The 16,272-nt window shown below is 43.2% G+C and overlaps 1 protein-coding gene across 2 annotated transcripts in view; it reads right to left on the bottom strand.

The window, feature by feature from the left end:
• LOC121575663 (microtubule-associated protein 2) overlaps positions 1–10,017 on the bottom strand; it is an 87,397-nt gene extending 77,380 nt beyond the window's left edge. For both annotated transcript variants that reach the window (XM_045223183.1, XM_045223182.1), the window contains exon 1: positions 9,945–10,017. The gene's annotated coding sequence lies outside the window, so the exon portion shown is untranslated. The remainder of the gene's footprint in view (positions 1–9,944) is intronic.
• Positions 10,018–16,272: the final 6,255 nt, after the last annotated feature.

The following is a 16,272-nucleotide window of genomic DNA, read 5'->3' as shown; positions in this document are numbered from 1 at the left end:
GCAAGAACTCCTTACAAATCCCACAAGACTTATTTTGTACGCCCAATTGTATAATAAGCCCACCTGGCCAGCATCCAAAGGCCACGCACGCACACGCACACGCACGCACACGCACACATGCGCACGCACACGCACACACACACACACACACACGCACACAGCTGCAGTGTTAAAACGGTCCTATAAAAAAGCCTGCAGGAAGGTCATGTAATGTTGCAGTGCATTCAGACCCTCCCATCTGGTCCTGTGTTTCACACTGGCTTAATAGAGGGACTCTCTGTGCACTTCCACTGAATTAGGGCTCTTCTCACACACACAACACACACACACACACACACACACACACACACACACACACACAAACACACACAGATGAGAGGTTTTCATAATGGGGTTTTGGGAAGCTCCGGACTCTGAGCAGAAATTTGCCCTAAATCCCCAGGGAATCGACAGGAGGGAGTTATTTCCATGTTGCACCCTGGTTTCCACCAAACCTTTCCACAACGTTTTACCAAAAAACACATTCACACATAAAAAGCATGACATTGCCTATCAAGTGGTTGCGAAACTCGATATGAGTGATATTGCGAACAATGTGGGGACGACCAACAAAGGGGTTCATTCACTGTTGAATGAGAGGCCAGCCGCTTTCCAAGCAGGATATTTACTGCTGTCTGTGGACTGTTGCAGAGGCTTAGCGAAAACAAGCGGCGCTGTTTAGCCTCCAACATCTGGAAGCTATAAAGGCTGAATGGCTACGGTAGACTATTTACACTAGGCTAACAGCAGGGCCTGGGGCCATAGATCCTGGGAGCTAGCCTCTTTAGCGGTTTCTTGCCCACCACTGGACTGGGGGCACTAGCAGGGCCAAGACGGGACCTCCTATAACTCTCCTTCTCCTCTCTCTCTCCTCTCTCTTTCCTCTCTCTCTCCTCTCGCTCCCTCCTCTCTCTCCTTTCTCTCTCTCCTATCACTCTCCTCTCCTATCACTCTCCTCTCCTCTCCTCTCTTCTCCTATCACTCTCCTCTCCTCTCCTATCACTCTCCTATCACTCTCCTCTCCTCTCCTCCTCTCCTATCACTCTCCTATCACTCGCCTCTCCTCTCCTCTCTTCTCCTATCACTCTCCTCCTCTCCTATCACTCTCCTGTCCATGTGTTTCATTAATGAGAGTCTGGAGGAACCAGTCACTAAAATAGAAACACATATATAATATAGTGAAGAATGTGTTAATGAGCAGTTGTCTGCATAGTTGTGTTCTAATGGAGAGGTCTGGAAGGAGGACACACTAAGGCCACAGAGGATGTCATCAGAAAGTATGAGACACTTGAAGAGATAAATCCACAGTAGGACATACAGTACATTGTCCTATAGAACCCAGCAGGACATACAGTACATTGTCCTATAGAACCCAGTAGGACATACAGTGGGGAAAAAAAGTATTTAGTCAGCCACCAATTGTGCAAGTTCTCCCACTTAAAAAGATGAGAGAGGCCTGTAATTTTCATCATAGGTACACGTCAACTATGACAGACAAAATGAGAAAAAAAAATCCAGAAAATCACATTGTAGGATTTTTTATGAATTTATTTGCAAATTATGGTGGAAAATAAGTATTTGGTCAATAACAAAAGTTTCTCAATACTTTGTTATATACCCTTTGTTGGCAATGACACAGGTCAAACGTTTTCTGTAAGTCTTCACAAGGTTTTCACACACTGTTGCTGGTATTTTGGCCCATTCCTGCATGCAGATCTCCTCTAGAGCAGTGATGTTTTGGGGCTGTCGCTGGGCAACACAGACTTTCAACTCCCTCCAAAGATTTTCTATGGGGTTGAGATCTGGAGACTGGCTAGGCCACTCCAGGACCTTGAAATGCGTCTTACGAAGCCACTCCTTCGTTGCCCGGGCGGTGTGTTTGGGATCATTGTCATGCTGAAAGACCCAGCCACGTTTCATCTCCAATGCCCTTGCTGATGGAAGGAGGTTTTCACTCAAAATCTCACGATACATGGCCCCATTCATTCTTTCCTTTACACGGATCAGTCGTCCTGGTCCCTTTGCAGAAAAAACAGCCCCAAAGCATGATGTTTCCACCCTCATGCTTCACAGTAGGTATGGTGTTCTTTGGATGCAACTCAGCATTCTTTGTCCTCCAAACACGACGAGTTGAGTTTTTACCAAAAAGTTCTATTTTGGTTTCATCTGACCATATGACATTCTCCCAATCCTCTTCTGGATCATCCAAATGCACTCTTGCAAACTTCAGACGGGCCTGGACATGTACTGGCTTAAGCAGGGGGACACGTCTTGCACTGCAGGATTTGAGTCCCTGGCGGCGTAGTGTGTTACTGATGGTAGGCTTTGTTACTTTGGTCCCAGCTCTCTGCAGGTCATTCACTAGGTCCCCCCGTGTGGTTCTGGGATTTTTGCTCACCGTTCTTGTGATCATTTTGACCCCACGGGGTGAGATCTTGCGTGGAGCCCCAGATCGAGGGAGATTATCAGTGGTCTTTTATGTCTTCCATTTCCTAATAATTGCTCCCACAGTTGATTTCTTCAAACCAAGCTGCTTACCTATTGCAGATTCAGTCTTCCCAGGCTCGTGCAGGTCTACAATTTTGTTTCTGGTGTCCTTTGACAGCTCTTTGGTCTTGGCCATAGTGGAGTTTGGAGTGTGACTGTTTGAGGTTGTGGACAGGTGTCTTTTATACTGATAACAAGTTCAAACAGGTGCCATTAATACAGGTAACGAGTGGAGGACAGAGGAGCCTCTTAAAGAAGAAGTTACAGGTCTGTGAGAGCCACAAATCTTGCTTGTTTGTAGGTGACCAAATACTTATTTTCCACCATAATTTGCAAATAAATTCATAAAAAATCCTACAATGTGATTTTCTGGATTTTTTTTCTCAATTTGTCTGTCATAGTTGACGTGTACCTATGATGAAAATTACAGGCCTCTCTCATCTTTTTAAGTGGGAGAACTTGCACAATTGTTGGCTGACTAAATACTTTTTTCCCCCCACTGTACATACACCGTCATATAGAACCCAGTAGGACATACAGTACATTGTCCTATAGAACCCAGTAGGACATACAGTACATTGTCCTATAGAACCCAGTAGGATATACAGTACACCGTCCTATAGAACCCAGTAGGACATACAGTACATTGTCCTATTGAACCCAGTAGGACATACAGTACATTGTCATATAGAACCCAGTAGGACATACAGTACATTGTCCTATAGAACCCAGTAGGACATACAGTACATTGTCCTATAGAACCCAGTAGGACATACAGTACATTGTCCTATAAAGCCCAGTAGGACATACAGTACATTGTCCTATAGAGCCTAGTAGGACATACAGTACATTGTCCTATAAAGCCCAGTAGGACATACAGTACATCGTCCTATAAAGCCCAGTAGGACATACAGTACATTGTCCTATAGAACCCAGCAGGACATACAGTACATCATCCTATAGAACCCAGTAGGACATACAGTACATTGTCCTATAGAGCCCAGTAGGACATACAGTACATTGTCCTATAGAGCCCAGTAGGACATACAGTACATCATCCTATAGAACCCAGTAGGACATACAGTACATCTTCCTATAGAACCCAGTAGGACATACAGTACATTGTCCTATAGACCCAGCAGGACATACAGTACATCTTCCTATAGAACCCAGTAGGACATACAGTACATTGTCCTATAGAACCCAGCAGGACATACAGTACATTGTCCTATAGAACCCAGTAGGACATACAGTACATTGTCCTATAGAACCCAGCAGGACATACAGTACATTGTCCTATAGAACCCAGCAGGACATACAGTACATTTTCCTATAGAACCCAGCAGGACATACAGTACATTGTCCTATAGAACCCAGCAGGACATACAGTACATTGTCCTATAGAACCCAGCAGGACATACAGTACATTGTCCTATAGAACCCAGTAGGACATACAGTACATTGTCCTATAGAACCCAGTAGGACATACAGTACATTGTCCTATAGAACCCAGTAGGACATACAGTACATTGTCCTATAGAACCCAGTAGGACATACAGTACATTATCCTATAGAGCCCAGTAGGACATACAGTACATTGTCCTATAGAGCCCAGTAGGACATACAGTACATTGTCCTATAGAGCCCAGCAGGACATACATATATCATCCTATAGAGCCACACTCATACCCTGTGACACAATTGTAAACAAGACTAGTGTTTCTGCATTTGAGAGGTGCTTTCATAAACAGGTGGTCATGCAGGTTGTACAAGACGTATATGACATTGGTAATGGGTAATATGACATTGTAACGGGTAATATGACATTGGTAACGGGTAATATGACATTGGTAACGGATCATATGACATTGGTAAGAGGTCATATGACATTGGTAACGGATAATATGACATTGGTAATGTGTATATGACATTGGTAATGTGTAATATGACATTGGTAACGGGTCATATGACATTGGTAACGGGTAATATCACATTGGTAACGGGTAATATGACATTGTAACGGGTAATATGACATTGGTAATGGGTAATATGACATTGGTAATGGGTAATATGACATTGGTAATGGGTAATATGACATTGGTAATGGGTAATATGACATTGTAATGGGTAATATGACATTGGTAATGGGTAATATGACTAATGGGTAATATGACTAATGGGTAATATGACATTGGTAATGGGTAATATGACTAATGGGTAATATGACTAACGGGTAATATGACATTGGTAATGGGTAATATGACATTGGTAATGGGTAATATGACATTGGTAATGGGTAATATGACTAATGGGTAATATGACTAATGGGTAATATGACATTGGTAATGGGTAATATGACTAATGGGTAATATGACTAATGGGTAATATGACTAATGGGTAATATGACTAACGGGTAATATGACTAACGGGTAATATGACATTGGTAATGGGTAATATGACTAATGGGTAATATGACTAATGGGTAATATGACATTGGTAATGGGTAATATGACTAATGGGTAATATGACTAATGGGTAATATGACTAATGGGTAATATGACTAATGGGTAATATGACTAATGGGTAATATGACATTGGTAATGGGTAATATGACTAATGGGTAATATGACATTGGTAACAGGTAATATATGTATTGTGTGTACATGTTGTGTGTGTAATTTACAGTTGAGTGTGTAATTTACAGTGTTTGTTTTGGTAACTGCTGTACTCAGTGTGTCTAAGATCATTTTACCGTTGGGGACATTAGGCTAAAGCTTATCCTATTCTGTCCTATGCTAAAGAGTAACGCAGTTGCATTCTGCATGTAGATAGATTTGAAGGGTGTTTACGTGATTAGAAGTGCCCTAAATGGGAGTGTGTCTCCTAGTGTGTGTCCTCTGTGGTGTGGGAAGGGCACAGCTCCGTGATGCAATGTGACGTGGGCTGTCAGGAGTGATTGGGCAGAGTGGCTTCTAGGGCGGGGAGGAGAGAGTCTTGGTCACTCACAGCCAGGGTCTTAGCCCTGACTCTCTGTCTGTGCCTCAAATGGCACCCTATTCCCTAGACCCCTCAAACTCAACTGTGGACCTCCAAGCCAGTTCCACAGATTTTTTTCATTGTTCCCCTCTAATCAAGGACTGATTTAGACCTGGTACACCAGGTGGGTGCAATTAATTATCAGGTAAAACAGAAAACCAGCAAGCTCTGGACCTTCGTAGGGTAAGAGTTGAATACCCCTGCGCTATAATGTGCACTACTTTTGACCAGGGCCCATAGAGATCTGGGTCAAAAGTAGTGCACTATGTAGGGACTATGAATATGGTGCCATTTGGGACGCAGCCTCTGGGTCAGCCTTGCCTTCTGTACAGTTAGTTAGAGCTGAGCTTCAGTGAGGCTATAGGCAGGGGAGAGGATAGGGCTGGCTGAGATGAGACAGAAGTTCACAGGTTCATATCATACACTCGATAATGCACTGACGGATCAATGTGAGTGCTTTTATTGGTCAAAACTCAGATGGAACAGTCCCCTTTTGAACACGTGTCCCTATTTGCTCCCATAGAGGACCTACAGTAGGACATAATGTGTATGTGTGTGTGTGTGTGTGTGTGTGTGTATTTGACTGTGTGTGTGTGTGTGTGTGTATGTGACTGTGTGTGTGTGTGTGTGTATTTGACTTTGTGTGTGTGTGTGTGTCTGTGTGTGTGTGTGTGTGTGAGTGTTTGTGTATTTGACTGTGTGTCTGTGTGTGTGTGTGTGTGTGTGTGTATTTGACTGTGTGTGTGTGTGTATTTGATTGTGTGTATTTGACTGTGTGTGTGCGTGTGTGTGTATTTGACTGTGTGTATTTGACTGTGTGTGTGCGTGTGTGTGTATTTGACTGCTAGTGTGTGTGTGTGTGTGTGTGTGTGTGTGTGTGTGTGTGTGTGTGTGTGTGTGTGTGTGTTTTGACTGTGTGTGTGTCCTAGATGGAGGTCAGTAGACCGGCTGGTCTCTTAGACGTGTGAGAATTAGCTTAGACTGCACAGACAGCTCAGACACCCTGAGACTTAATCACACATTAAACCACCCCACCGCCACCTCTCATTAGACACCTGTAGAGAGGCCATGTTCACATACACACACACATACACGACTGCATGGTGTCTTACTAGAGGTCATCACAGTTAGAAAAGTCTATTGATGATAGACTCAATAGTGTAAAGTGGCTCAAGTAGCTCCCTCTCTCAGGGTACAGTAGGCCTGCTTGGAGTTAGCCCCATAACCCTGCCTGCATGTCGGCTCTCTCTCATCACACAAACCTGGTACCTCACACTCATAAGCCACTGAGAGAGAGAGAGAGAGAGAGAGAGAGAGCGGCAGAAAGAGAGAGAGAGAGAAAGAGAGAGCGAGCGAGAGCGAGAGACTGCAGAGAGCCAGTCTCCCCTGCACTCTGGCACAGCAAGCCACCATTCCCAATCTGCATGACACAAGCTAAACGCACACTTTAGGATGAAATTAGCGTCAAATCTCCTACAGTACAAATATACCTATGAATGATTTTTCAAACCAAACACAACTTCTACCTATGGAAAATGAAGTCTCCCGAGCCAAGTGTGTGTGTTTGACCTAAACAGAGCTGACTTTGGGAAATATACTTAACATTTCCACGTGGCACGCGAGACAGACTCAGTTTCATTTTACATTTTACATTTTAGTCATTTAGCAGACACTCTTATCCAGAGCGACTTACATGAGCAATTAGGGTTAAGTGCCTTGCTCAAGGGCACATCGACAGATTTTTCACCTAGTCGGCTCGGGGATTAGAACCAGCGACCTTTCGGTTGCTGGCACAACGCTCTTAACCACTAAGCCCAAACTGCCGCCCCAGTTTCCCCGGCTTGCAACAGCAAACAGTGGAGAAGATTGAAACTGAACCGCCGTTGGGGCTCCTCAGGGCTCAGTCAGAGTACCGCTCAAGGTTGTGATTAAGGTCATTTCAATTACTGTTCCTGTGATTACAGATACCCCAATCTAGCCTGATGGAATCATGTCCATACAGGAGAGATGAGGGAACCGGATACACACAACCAGTGTGTACTCCCTAATGTACTTTGTCAAACCCCATTTGGCTTGGACTGAGCACCCACTAATCTCCAGATAGAAGACATTGGGGAGGAGTGCTACTAGTGTATGGGGTCTAAGGTAGCCACGGTAACATACTGAAGGCTAGTTTAACCAGGCTAGGTCTAAGCTGTTTCTGGGTCTCCAACCCCAACCATATTGTGTACTACTGATCAATGTTTATTTTATGATTATTTTATGAGCATTTTCATTTTGATTCACTTAACTAACTATTATTAAATCCTCCTTTGTTTCATAATCTATACTGTACAGTAACATGTAGAGTATTCACACAGTAACATTCACAGTGTTTTCTCTTCATTTTGTACCCATAACACATCCATGTTTTCAAGAGATATTGATCAGTAGCTAGGCAGGCCTATACCGCATGTGTACCATAATATCCTACTATACAATACAGAATGATTTATGTGGACATTAAGTCCCTACAGACCCTATATTCTACACAGGAACATTTTCACATCCAGACATGGGAACTCAAACGTCCCTGTTTTCCATCAAGATGTAAACACCTTGCAAGACCAGGCGTTTAGATCAGAGAATGCATAGCAGCACTATAGAACTTCAATCAGTCTCCAGTCAGGCCAGAGTAATGGAAACAGAGACCGAATGAGATCAGTATCTACTGTGAAGTGTCATGACATCAAACTGAGGTATAGACGTATTCATCTATTAGCTGTACTGGCTGGAGACACTGGCCTGTTACAGGGGGGGTTTCACAAAGAGCACAGAATCACAGCGTAATTATGTGGAATTGGCTCAATACTGGAAATATAATTATGTCCAATGCTGCTATTTGATCCAAATAACATTATATGAACTAAGGGCTCTAGGCACTCAGCTACCCAGTATTTTTATAAATACATTTTGAATATGTCCTGTAAACTAGCTATACTGTATGTTATAGATGTACTTATTAAATCAATACTCTGAGAAGACTAGCAGCTGTCAAGGGCTGGCACATTGCAATGCAGAAGTATTTGTCTGGGTGTGCTTTTTCAGAAGCTCTTGGATCTGAGAGATGATCAGATGCTTGATATTGAACTGTCTATTGCTGTGAAATGTCATACTTAAAAAATTACCCCGCCTCTTTCCTTGTCAGCAATTGCAATGCATATTGACCGGGTTTGGGGGCATTGGTTTCGACTGCAGTGCTGAATGCTGTAAAGTAGCACTATACATTACATTTACATTTTAGTCATTTAGCAGACGCTCTTATCCAGAGCGACTTACAGTTAGTGCATACATTATTATTTTATATATATTTTTTCATACTGGCCCCCCCGTGGGAAACGAACCCACAACCCTGGCGTTGCAAACACCATGCTCTACCAACTGAGCTACAACCCTGCCGGCCATCCCCTCCCCTACCCTGGACGACTTGTGCGCCACCCCATGGGTCTCCAGGTCGCGGCCGGCTACGACAGAGCCTGGATTCGAACCAGGATCTCTAGTGGCACAGTTAGCACTGCGATGCAGTGCCTTAGACCACTGCGCCACTCAGGTATCCTGTATCTACCAGTGTGGCTCCTGGACTGCATGGCAATGAATAGCCTTCAATTCAGATCTAGAACACTGCTCCTGCCTATAAGTCATGAATAGTGAATAAACAATAAACAACGAATAACAAAGATATCACCAACAGGCCTATATTGCCCTAAAAACCGTAGGCTTAGTTCAAATCTGAGATTAGGCAGAGAGTAGGCTATAGCAGGCTGGGGCGGTTACTGCAGTTATCCGTCAGAGCAGCCGCCGCACCGTTTCAGCACCATGCATGGTGGACCTGAACAATGGGCATAGCCCGCAGCCCCGGAGAGCTCACACGTTGACCAACAAAAATACTAACGGGTTTTGTATTACGCCTTTTATGAGACAAATAAACACTTAAAGGTATGAGGTAAAATACAAAAAACATAAAGTAAAAGGAGATGGTAGCAAAAAAGCAGACAAATGGACATGCCGACTAAGCCTTTCTCTCCTAAGGGTGAGGCTGATGTGCAAACATAGTTCTTTCTCAAAGGTAAATTACAGTAGTATTTCTTACCAAGTTAACAAACAATGTTCTCCTTTTTAACTATGATATAGCACAAACAATTTAACACATGCCTTTCCTAAATGCGCAACAACTCGGATTAGAAGCCACCTTCAATGCTTTCAATGATTCGGAGAACATTCAACTTTTTTACTCTAAACTAAATCAAGTGTGTTGAAAGTTCAATTAATTCCAATTTAATTAAAACATAATTAACCATGCTTTGCCTTTAAATTGAATATATTCTATATCGTATTTCCCTTACCTATTCGTGGCAAATGGAACCGTATAAATAAATCCCTTGTGCACTGTGCCTTGAGCCAAAGCGACAATGAAAATAGATGTCGGTCTCTCTGACCCCTCCCACTGTGTTCAAATGCCGTAATTACATCAGTAGTGGCGCATTTATTTGTATGAGCCCAACTGTTGCAGGTTCTCGCGCACACACACACACACACACACACACACACACACACACACACACACACACACACACACACACACACACACACACACACACACACACACACACACACACACACACACACACACACACACACACACACACACACACACACACACACAGAGGTGGGATCTACACCAAGCTGCAGGTATACAGAGAATTCATTCAAACCATGCTTTCTCCCTCTACATGTAAGAGAATGGATGGGCTTCTGTGAGTAGCTGCATTGCATTGCTCTTCTTAGAGGGAGGGGTGCGGCAATGGTTGAGGAGTGAGTGAAAGAGATGTGGAGGGGAGAGAGGAGAGGGGGGTGGGGAGGAGAGAGGATGTAAGGAGAAAGAGAGAGGGAGAGAGGGGAACGGGATTGATCAAGGGAGCAGCTGCTCCTGTCTTCCCCATGGGATCCCAGCCACACCAAGTCTGGTGCCCGTGCCAAGACTGGCACTGTAGGATTTGGGGGAATTTGGAGGTTGGAGCAGATTGACTCTCCCTCTTCTTAAACAGATAACATGTGTACCCATGCCATATGTCCAGAGGCATATTCCCCCTGACAGTAGCATACTAGCACAACTGCACAAAGAAACACCAGCTTGATCATGTAAAAACAACACAAGACTTTCAACTCAACCTAAATGAAGCTATGTACAGTTGAAGTCGGAAGTTTACATACACTTAGGTTGGAGTCATTAAAACTCATTTTTCAACCACTCCACACATTTCTTGTTAACAAACTATAGTTTTGGCAAGTCGGTTAGGACTACTTTGTGCATGACACAAGTCATTTTTCCAAGAATTGTTTACAGAGATTATTTCACTTATAATTCACTGTATCACAATTCCAGTGGGTCAGAAGTTTACATACACTAAGTTGACGGTGCCTTTAAACAGCTTGGAAAATTCCAGAAAATGATGTCATGGCTTTAGAAGCTTCTGATAGGCTAATTGACATCATTTGAGTCAATTGGAGGTGTACCTGTGGATGTATTTCAAGGCCTACCTTCAAACTCAGTGCCTCTTTGCTTGACATCATGCAAAAATCAAAAGAAATCAGCCAAGACCTCAGAAAGGAGATTGTAGACCTCCACAAGTCTGGTTCATCCTTGGGAGCAATTTCCAAATGCCTGAAGGTACCACGTTCCTCTGTACAAACAATAGTATGCAAGTATAAACACCATGGGACCACACAGCCGTCATACAGCTCAGGAAGGAGACGCGTTCTGTCTCCTAGAGATGAACGTACTTTGGTGCGAAAAGTGCAAATCAATCCCAGAACAACAGCAAAGGACCTTGTGAAGATACTGGAGGAAACAGGTACAAAAGTATCTACAGTGGGGAAAAAAGTATTTAGTCAGCCACCAATTGTGCAAGTTCTCCCACTTAAAAAGATGAGAGAGGCCTGTAATTTTCATCATAGGTACACGTCAACTATGACAGACAAATTGAGGAATAAATATCCAGAAAATCACATTGTAGGATTTTTAATGAATTTATTTGCAAATTATGGTGGAAAATAAGTATTTGGTCACCTACAAACAAGCAAGATTTCTGGCTCTCACAGACCTGTAACTTCTTCTTTAAGAGGCTCCTCTGTCCTCCACTCGTTACCTGTATTAATGGCACCTGTTTGAACTTGTTATCAGTATAAAATACACCTGTCCACAACCTCAAACAGTCACACTCCAAACTCCACTATGGCCAAGACCAAAGAGCTGTCAAAGGACACCAGAAACAAAATTGTAGACCTGCACCAGGCTGGGAAGACTGAATCTGCAATAGGTAAGCAGCTTGGTTTGAAGAAATCAACTGTGGGAGCAATTATTAGGAAATGGAAGACATACAAGACCACTGATAATCTCCCTCGATCTGGGGCTCCACGCAAGATCTCACCCCGTGGGGTCAAAATGATCACAAAAACGGTGAGCAAAAATCCCAGAACCACACGGGGGGACCTAGTGAATGACCTGCAGAGAGCTGGGACCAAAGTAACAAAGCCTACCATCAGTAACACACTACGCCGCCAGGGACTCAAATCCTGCAGTGCCAGACGTGTCCCCCTGCTTAAGCCAGTACATGTCCAGGCCCGTCTGAAGTTTGCTAGAGTGCATTTGGATGATCCAGAAGAGGATTGGGAGAATGTCATATGGTCAGATGAAACCAAAATAGAACTTTTTGGTAAAAACTCAACTCGTCGTGTTTGGAGGACAAAGAATGCTGAGTTGCATCCAAAGAACACCATACCTACTGTGAAGCATGGGGGTGGAAACATCATGCTTTGGGGCTGTTTTTCTGGAAAGGGACCAGCACGACTGATCCGTGTAAAGGAAAGAATGAATGGAGCCATGTATCGTGAGATTTTGAGTGAAAACCTCCTTCCATCAGCAAGGGCATTGAAGATGAAACGTGGCTGGGTCTTTCAGCATGACAATGATCCCAAACACACCGCCCGGGCAACGAAGGAGTGGCTTCGTAAGAAGCATTTCAAGGTCCTGGAGTGGCCTAGCCAGTCTCCAGATCTCAACCCCATAGAAAATCTTTGGAGGGAGTTGAAAGTCCGTGTTGCCCAGCGACAGCCCCAAAACATCACTGCTCTAGAGGAGATCTGCATGCAGGAATGGGCCAAAATACCAGCAACAGTGTGTGAAAACCTTGTGAAGACTTACAGAAAACGTTTGACCTGTGTCATTGCCAACAAAGGGTATATAACAAAGTATTGAGAAACTTTTGTTATTGACCAAATACTTATTTTCCACCATAATTTGCAAATAAATTCATTAAAAATCCTACAATGTGATTTTCTGGAGAAAAAAAATCTCAATTTGTCTGTCATAGCTGACGTGTACCTATGATGGAAATTACAGGCCTCTCTCATCTTTTTAAGTGGGAGAACTTGCACAATTGGTGGCTGACTAAATACTTTTTTCCCCCACTGTATATCCACAGTAAAACGAGTCCTATATCGACATAACTTGAAAAGCCGCTCAGCAAGGAAGAAGCCACTGCTCCAAAACCGCCATAAAAAAGCCAGACTATGGTTTACAACTGCACATGGGGACAAAGATCATACTTTTTGGAGAAATGTCCTCTGGTCTGATTAAACAAAAATAGAACTGTTTGGCCATAATGACCATCATTATGTTTGGAGGAAAAAGGGGAACGCTTGCAAGCCAAAGAACACCATCCCAACTGTGAAGCACGGGGGTGGCAGCATCATGCTGTGGGGGTGCTTTGCTGCCGGAGGGACTGGTGCACTTCACAAAATAGATGGCATCATGAGGAAGCAAAATTATGTGGATATATTGAAGCAACATCTCAAGAAATCAGTCAGGAAGTTAAAGCTTGGTCGCAAATTGATCTTCCAAATGGACAATGAAGCAGACTTCCAAAGTTGTGGCAAAATGGCTTAAGGACAACAAAGTCAAGGTATTGGAGTGGCCATCACAAAGCCCTGACCTCAATCCTATAGAAAATTTGTGGGCAGAACTGAAAAAGCGTTGTGCGAGCAAGGAGGCCTACAAACCTGACTCAGTTACACCAGCTCTGTCAGGAGGAATGGGCCAAAATTCACCCAACTTATTGAGGGAAGCTTGTGGAAGGCTACCCGAAACGTTTGACCCAAGTTAAACAAGGCAATACTACCAAATACTACTTGAGTGTATGTAAACTTCTGACCCACTGGGAATGTGATGAAAGAAATAAAAGCTGAAATAAATAATTCTCTCTACTATTGTGCTGACATTTCACATTCTTAAAATAAAGTGGTGATCCTAACTGACCTAAGACAGGGAATTTTTACTAGGATTAAATGTCAGGAATTGTGAAAAACTAAGTTTAAATGTATTTGGCTAAGGTGTATGTAAACTTCCGACTTCAACTGTAAGTTAGCCAACAGTATATAGCCTCCTTTGCAGTCTCAGAGCAGTAGCTTGCTGCTTTGTTCCCTTGCGGTCGCAGAGCAGTAGCTTGCTGCTTTGTTCCCTTGTGGTCTCAGAGCAGTAGCTTGCTGCTTTGTTCCCTTGCGGTCTCAGAGCTTGCTGTGTTGTCTGTTGGTTGAGACTAGCCTACATGCTACATCCATACATACAGTACCAGTCAAAAGTTTGGACACACCTACTCATTCAAGGGTTTTTCTTTATTTTTACTATTTTCTACATTGTAGAATAATAGTGAAGACATCAAATCTATGAAATATCACATATGGAATCATGTAGTAACCAAAAAAGTGTTAAACAAATTATATTTGAGATTCTTAAAATAGCCACCCTTTGCCTTGATGACAGCTTTGCACACTCTTGGCAATCTCTCAACCAGCTTCACCTGGAATGCTTTCCAACAGACTTGAAGGAGTTCACACATATGCTGAGCATTTGTTGGCTGCTTTTCTTTCACTCTGCGGTCCAACTCATCCTAAACCATCTCAATTGGGTTGAGGTCGGGTGATTGTGGAGGCCAGGTCATCTGATGCAGCACTCCATCACTCTCCTTCTTGGTCAAATAGCCCTTACACAGCCTGGAGGTTTGTTGGGTCACAGTCCTGTTGAAAACGTAATTATAGTCCCACTAAATGCAAACCAGATGGGATGGCATATCGCTGCAGAATGCTGTGATAGCCATGCTGGTTAAGTGTGCCTTGAATCCTAAACAAATCACAGACAGTGTCACCAGCAAAGCACCCCCACACCATCACACCTCCCCCTCCATGCTTCACGGTGGGAACCACACATGCAGAGATCATCCGTTCACCTACTCTGCGTCTCACAAAGACACGGTGGTTGGAACCAGAAATCTAAAATTTGGACTCATCAGACGGAAGGACAGATTTCCACCAGTCTAATGTCCATTGCTTGTGTTTCTTGGCCCAACAAGTCTCTCCTTCTTATTGGTATCCTTTAGTAGTGGTTTCTTTGCAGCAATTTGACCATGAAGGCCTGATTCACGTAGTCTCCTCTGAACAGTTGATGTTGAGATGTGTCTGTGACTTGAACTCTGTGAAGCATTTATTTGGGCTGCAATTTCTGAGGCTAGTAACTCTAATGAACTTATCCTCTGCAGCAGAGGTAACTCTGGGTCTTCCATTCCTGTGGCGGTCCTCATGAGAGCCAGTTTCATCATAGTGCTTGATGTTTTTTGCGACTGCACTTGAAGAAACATTCAATGTTCTTGAAATGTTCCATATTGACTGATCTTGATGTCTTAAAGTAATGATGGACTATCATTTATCTTTGCTTATTTGAGCTGTTCTTGCCATAATATGGACTTGGTCTTTTACCAAATAGGGCTAACTTCTGTATACCACCCCTACCTTGTCACAACACAACTGATTGGCTCAAATGCATTAAGAAGGAAAGAAATTCCACAAATTAATTTTTAACAAGGCACACCTGTTAATTGTAATGCATTCCAGTTGACTACCTCATGAAGCTGGTTGAGAGAATGCCAAGAGTGTGCAAAGTTGTCATCAAGGCAAAGGGTGGCTAATTTGAAGAAACCCAAAACGGAAATATATCTTTATTTGTTTAACACTATTTTTTGTTACTACATGATTCCATATGTGTTATTTCATAGTTTTGATGTCTTCACTATTATTCTACAATGTAGAAAATAGTAAAAATAAAGAAAAACCCTTGAATGAGTAGGTGTGTCCAAACTTTTGACTGGTACTGTATATATATATGTATCCATGCCACAATAGGCTAGTCGGTGCATTGCCCTGCTTAATAATGCTAGGATCCTGTTACGAGGTGTGCATCCCAAATGAAACGCTATAGGGCTCTGGTCAAAAGTAGTGCACTTTGAGAATAGGGTGCCATTTGGGACGCATGTATGTCATATATGACTGTCAATTTGGGACTGGGTCAATTGGAGCCGGAAATGACACCTGCCTTTGTGCTGAGCCAAAGCAGCTTACAACAGAAGGGCTCAGAGGCAACATGATTTAATACTACACCTGGGCAACTGGGTTCAGCCAAGCACAACGTTGTAGAGTTCAGATAGAAATACATGACGTAGAACGAACAGACTGATATGTAGAATAAGGAAGCACTTCAGCTCCATTAATGTAATTTCTATCTAATTCTGCAATAGTTGACTACTGAATGTGACCCCTGTCCAATGGTGTTTCATGGGTTGGACA

The sequence above is a fragment of the Coregonus clupeaformis genome, chromosome 10, assembly GCF_020615455.1.
Source record: "Coregonus clupeaformis isolate EN_2021a chromosome 10, ASM2061545v1, whole genome shotgun sequence".
Lineage (NCBI taxonomy): Eukaryota > Metazoa > Chordata > Actinopteri > Salmoniformes > Salmonidae > Coregonus > Coregonus clupeaformis.
This window is presented reverse-complemented; position numbering and strand designations above follow the sequence as displayed.